Source organism: Elaeis guineensis, chromosome 4 (genome assembly GCF_000442705.2).
Source record: "Elaeis guineensis isolate ETL-2024a chromosome 4, EG11, whole genome shotgun sequence".
Lineage (NCBI taxonomy): Eukaryota > Viridiplantae > Streptophyta > Magnoliopsida > Arecales > Arecaceae > Elaeis > Elaeis guineensis.
In genome coordinates, this window is record NC_025996.2 from 130,728,777 (window position 1) to 130,735,936 (window position 7,160).

Below are 7,160 nucleotides of genomic sequence, written 5' to 3' on the forward strand. Positions count from 1 at the left end.
CATAGAACAATGGATAGAATAATACACAATTCTGGACATAGATTACACAATAGTTCAGCTATCAAAAATACATAAAATAATATATAACTCTAAAAATACATAGAGCAATATATCTGCTGGCTTTAATGTCTTCCACTGCTTGAAGTTGATGTGTGTGAAAGTAACCTAGGACAGCAACGACGATTATGACTTTGTTTCCTATAAATGCCACAATGATTCTTGCTTCTTATTTGCCTATCATCCATCTTATTTTGCAGTCTTGTTGACTTTGGTTTATCTTTCTGCTTAAGTCTCAAACGATGATAATTAGAAATACATGTGAATATATGTGTGGACATCCAATAGTCTTCATGTGATAATGGATAAAATTCGTCACTCCAAGCATTCATATATGCCACAACTGTGTATGCATCATCCATGAATTCATTAAAATGTATAGTAATTTCTTGGCACACAACTAAAACGTGTGAACAAGGATATCTATAGATACTCCACTTTCCACAAGAATATTTTCTATCATTTAAAGTCACAATTTGAGAATTTTCTCCACCTCTTAACCTGCACTTGCTCATAAGCACTTCATATATATCTCATTGGATATTGAATGCTATTACAATATGCTGATTAGCTTTAACTTGATCTTCTGCAATCTTAATTGCAACATAAGGAGTAAAAAAATTATTTGGGTTCTCCTGCACATATCTTGAAGCTTGGGCACATCTCGTATTAAAATATTTCACAAGACGGTAAAATGTCAGTTGAACATAAACTATAATTGATATATTTCTAGCTCCTCATAAGATGCTGTTAAAAATCTCCGATAAATTTATAGTTAAAACACCATAGCACATACCGACATCATATGCCAATGTCCACTTCTTTGGTTCCAACTCAGACAGCCAACTCTAAGCTTCTACATTCACTGTCTTGATCCTACCCATGATAAAGTCGAGCTTGCGAACTTGATGAGTGTTCTCTGCTTGCCATACTGCTCTTTTGAGCTGTGTATTTTTAAAGTGAGTGTTGAAATTGCTGCAGATATATCTTAAGCAGTATCGGTGATAGGCACATAGCGAACTCCATCTAATAGACTCATCTGCAATGGCATTTAATATATCTGGATGTCTATCAGAAATTAGATATATTCCATTTTTATCTTGTGTGACATGTGTCTTGAGTCGGAAAAGAAATCAACTCCAACTAGCAGTCGTCTCCTCATCCATAATTGCATATGCTAAAGGATAAATCCCATTCTCTGCATCAACTCCTATTGCAATTAGCATCTTACCTTTAAACTTTCCAGACAAGTACGTGTCATCGATACTGATCATAGGATGGCAGTGCCTCCAACCCTGGATGGATGGTTGGAAAGCCCAGTAAATATAATTTAAAATCTGCACATCAAAATTTTTAATTGGGAAGAAATCCCATGAAACAATAGTGTCGGGATTTGTATTTTGGAGTGCAGCTATATAATAGGATAATTTTGCATAAGACGGCTTCCATTCTTCATAAATATCAACCAATGCCTTCTATTTTTCACACCATGCTTTCCTGTATGACACTATGTATTGAAATTACTCATTAATGACAACCACAATAGCTTCAACTTTAACATCTGGATCTTTCTCAACCAAATATCAAACTAGTGTGCCAATCATCCTTCCACTGATATGTTTATGATCTCAACTCAATCCCGTAAACAAACAAGTGTGAGAACCCTCATATCTTGTAATCTGAAAATATCCATGCTTTTTTAAAATTGCAGCATGAAGTCTCTATTTATATTCTTGTTCAGTATATGATGATGCACATCGTATGGACCACAACTTTGAATATGATTGAACTACATTATATGTCCAATGCTTTTGAATGTGATAAAGATCAACAACTCTCTTTAGCTCATTTTTACTCTGAAACATCAGACCTATAGAAAATTCAATCATCGAAGAGTTTCAAAATTGATAGTCAGAGTTCAATCTTCGACCAGCACTAACACCACCATCATGATCTAAATTTGAGTTGCTAAAAAATTGTAGAGGTTCATGCAAATGAGGTTCAGGTTCTCCTACATTATCATCTTCATGCAAACGAGGTTTAAATTCTCTTACAATATCGAGTTGATTATCTTCATCACCATCTTCATCTTCATCATTGTTACTGTCCTCATCAAGCCATTCTTCATCAGCCTCATTCTCATCTGATTCAAAATCTCGATTATTAGAATTTATTCCAGTGCTGACCCAATCATCGTCCTCCATTTGAGTGTCGTATCCCACACTTACTGCTACTTCCAGCATAGGAGAAGTCACTATAGAAGAAATCACCATAGGAGAAGTCACTATAGAATTTTAAATAATCAGACAACTAGGACCAATAGTATTAGAATGCTGTTATGCAAATATGGCCTCAACACTAATGGTTCGCACCATTGGACTTACGAAAGATGAAGAAGGTCCAGGAGTATTATCCTCTTGGGTTAAAAGCCTATTAAAGTATCCAGACCTCAGTACCATTATTTGAGTAGTATTTTCAGTAGATGGTACATCTTCCTTTTCAATATACAATTCAATATATCGGTATTCTGAAAATTTCAAAAAAAATATCAGCATTTTTTGGATATCTTCATCATCATCAGTTGGAACTAAGATATACTTACTCTGCATTAACTGTCTTGATAAATTAGGAGATCTCCATCTCAATTTGATTTCATATTTTTCTTTATCTATAGGAATACCACTATATAGATGGTCCAATAATTCTTGACGTGATAATGATGAAAACAGTCTAACCATCTGGCTTGCAGGCTGACTGTACTGTATGCTATCTTCATCATTTTCTATTGTGCCATCATAATACAATAGTAGACGAACCCGAGCATTAATCATTTTCTCAAAAAATTCTGATAATATTAAAATTAAAATATTATTTTAATAAAATGGCTTACATAATAAATACATCCTATCATCAACTAATGCTAAAGATAGGTCCTATCCTATCAGAAATTATATTAATTCTATACGTAATTATAGTAATCAAACGATACGCAATAAGATTCGAGAGAAATTTCGACAGTATTTCTCCTTAGTTCTCCCCACAAGACTGAAGATGTAAAAGAAAAACTAAAGAACAATACTGTCCGAAATTTTTCTCGAATCCTCTGCATATCATTTGATTACTGTAATTACCTATAGAATTAATTGTAATTTCTAAACTATCCAAACTAGATAGTCAATTAATCAATGTACATAATTCTTCCATCCATACAAAAATATATAAATGTACGGATGCCGTAGAATATGTATATTAATCAAGAGATGGATTTATGATTCTATGTAATGTAATATATTTAAATTTTTTAAATTAACCATTAACTATAGTATCGAGTAGTATTACAAATGGATCAGGCTGGATCAGGCACTATCCTTAATCGAGCTCGATCTGAAAATTTTTTTCAGACTTCGGATTAGACTTAGATTCGATAATTTTAGAAAAAATCATATTCGAACCTATTTTCAATAATATAACAAACAACATTAATATATTAACAGATACATTAAATTAACGAATACATTCGTAAAAAAAAATGACTGAAAGAGTCCGGAAGGAGAGAGAGAAGGAAGAGAGAGGGGGGCTACGGTGTGGGTGGTGGGGGGGTTTGGGTAAAGGGGGAAGAGACGGGAGACAGAGCTGTAGGGTTAGGGAAATGGGGGCGCAGCATCGGGAGACAGGGCCGTGGGGTTGGGAGGGTGGGGGAGGGGGTAGTCGGCAGGCAAAGAGTGAGAGAAGGAGGAAGAGGGGCGTGGAGCAACGAGGGGTGTTGGATTGGGGGGAGGAGGGGGCGTCAGATGGCCAGTTGATCGGACAGAGAGAGAGAAGAGAGGGCTGACAGGGGGTTTGGGGGAGAAAGAGGGGAAGAGGGGGAGGGGGAGAGAGAAGGAAGAGGGGCGGGGGGGAGGGGGTGTCGGACGGGCGGCCAATCGGGCAAAGGAAGAGAGAAGAGATGGCCAGTGGGGGTGGGGAGGGGGCAGCCGGCGAGGGGCAGGGGGTGTCGGATGGAGGGAGGAGGGGGCATCGGGTGGCCGGTTGGTCAGACAGAGAGAGAGAGAAGAGAGGGCCGACAAGGGGGAGGGGACAGTCGGTGGGGGGTATCGAATGGGGGGAGGAGGGGGTGTCGGGCAGTCGGTCGGTCGGACAGAGGGAGAGGGAAGATAGGGCCAGTGGGGGGGGGTGGGGGGGCCGAGGGAGGAAGAGGGGAAGTAGGGGAGGGGGAGAGAGAAGGAAGAGGGGCGGGGGGGAAGAGAGGGAGACGGGGAAGGCGCGGTGGCTTACTGAAAGGGATCGGGGATCGGCATCATCAGAGAAGAAAGAGGCGGTGCGGGATGTTGTCGGAGAAGAAGGAGGTGGCGCAGAAAGAGGATTTTTTTTTTCATATAGATATAGTGTAAACGCCATTTACATAGATATAGTATAAACGCCATTGTGAATGGCATTTTTAGAAACGCCATTCACAATGGTATTTTTATTATGATATTTTTTTTTTTAGGATCCACGTAGGTCGGTGACTGGACCTGATTGGACTAAATAAATACCATTTGGAATGGCATTTGATCCATAGAAAACACCATTCCAAATGATATTTTTTTGTTTTGCATTATTCTAATAAATAAGTTGGAATCTATATTAAATTGATAAAAAAAAATTTAAATTACATCAGTACGGTGAATGACTCAAATATCATTGATATTTTGTCCTTTTGGGGTCCAACTTGTAACGTCCACAGGTCTCTGTGTATCTTTTCTCACAATTTTATTCATCTTTTTGGCTTTCTTTTAGTCCACGAGTCATTGCATGGTTTTGACAATGTAAAAATCCTGCAAAATGGTTTTGAACACAGCGGTCCGATGACATTTACCCCAACTAATCCCCTTCTCTCCCGATCCTATTCCCCTTTCCCCCCAATCTTCCCGTTGGTCAACCACCTCTTTCCTAATCCCTTGCCCTTATGTTTGTTCCAATCATCCCCTTTGCCTACTGATCTCTTGGACCAAGCTAGTTCGATGACTCTTCCCAATCCCCTTCACCACCCACGTCTTGCATCACACTAATGTTTAGATCTCAAGAGATCTCACTAGTAAAGGTTTTGGCAGCTCATGAATTAAGACCGCTGTGTTCCTCTCCCTAGTCCATTTTCTCCCACAAACTGATCAATTCCAGATGAGTCCGCTAGCTTTTATTTTTTTCTTTTTTTGATTTAATCCTCTGATTTACTTCCTCTTCCATATTTTTCTTTTTTCTTTTTTGTCGTCTCCTTCACCACAACCTTCTTTAAATTCCTATTTCTAACCCTAACCCCAATCCTAACACAATCCCTGACCTTAATCCTAAACCCTAACCCTACCCCAACGCAAACCCTAAACCCAACCATTAACCCTAATTCCATTAACTCATTAACCTAAAACCCAATAACCAAACCCACTAACCCATAATCCGCAACAAGCAACCCGTTAACCCACAACCCATTAAACCACAATCCAATAACCCTACCCGGCAATCCAATAACCCAAAATCCATCAACATGGCTCTATCAATCCATTAACTCAATAACCCCAATCTACCGACCCTAGTTGTCTAAACTTTTTCCTTCCCTCTCTTCCATCGAAATCCTCCTCATTTCTATATTTCTAATCTCTAAATGAGAATGGAAGACTATTGCATATGCAGTAGCAACCCTCATTTTTTTACATTAGGATATGTTGTTTTTAACTTCTAAATGTGAGTGGAAAGTTGCTGCATCTATAATAATAGCCCTCTCAAACCTCTCGCTTAGACGATCGCTTTCTAAGAGCAGTTGCTGCTACATCTGCAACAATCCTTCTAAATTGCTCCCTCGGATAATGTGTTTCTACCTATTAATGGGAACATTTTTCTCGTATAATGGCCTAAAGGATTAGAAGGTTTTGCATACTCAGCAGCAGCCTCCCCATAAACTAATGAGGAAGAAAAATTACCGATGGAAAAAAAGATATACTAAACATACCCTCTTCCATTGAGTTCCTTTATTCTCTTTGTGTTCCACTCTATAACCACCCTTATATATAAACCAATCCCGAACATGACTCAGACACAACCAATCCATTTGTTCCATGCTTTCCCTCTCTGCCGTTTAAGCTCCTCCATGTTATACTATCCTATTAAAACTAAAATATCTTGCTTTACACTAAAACAAAATCTAATGGGACTCTGCTCTTTAATAAAGAGGTAAGGGGTGCTTCTATCCTACCCCTTCCCGATCCACATGCAACCCTTTTGCCCTCTCTGCCTCTTTCTATTGATTTGATGGGTTACTGATATGGATGATGACACGAACAATGATGTGGCATAGTAGGCAATTTGTGACGCTAACATGCTGCTCTAGTGTGAGAGGCTAACATTGCAACGACAGTGACATGTTGACTCTGACGTGGCATCCATGCTGATGCAGTATTTCTGACATGGTGCAATGTACTATATTTTAGTTATCATTACTATATATTTGAAGTGCTTTGTAGTTTTCAAAGGGATTGTATAGATGCTGTTCACTGTAGACATAGTTTTTCTACAGTGCGTAGGGGAGTTCCGAACCCTCCTATCCATGGTACATATAATTTTTTCTCTATACATAGGAGAATTCCAAACCCACTTTAAACATCATTGGAGGGCTCTGAATTTCACTTTTGTGTATTGCATAATTTTTTTGTGATCATTGTGTATATGTCTCAATTGTTTGAATCAAGAGCAGGTGATGGAGTAGATTGGGAGAGTGGAGATCCAATTAAAAAAAATAAGGCACTAAACTGCCTAGAAAGTTCCGAATAAAATGACACTAAGAGATTTTTGCATAAATATTCCTTATGAATAATAAAATAATATTTGATAAGGTGATTTACTAAATGAAATAGAAAAAATATTTTAATGAGCTATCCTAAGGTTGTTTTTGCTAAGATAGCTTAAAAATAGCAATTAAAAAAAATACTTACTTTCCTGAATCTGGTGCAGTTCCTTGGGCAGAAAATAGTGATAGAGTAAATACTCAAAGATTGATCGATAGCACAGCTATCTGAATTTATATTTGAAGATAATTGATGTGGCAATAAATAATCATAAAGATGTAGCATGAT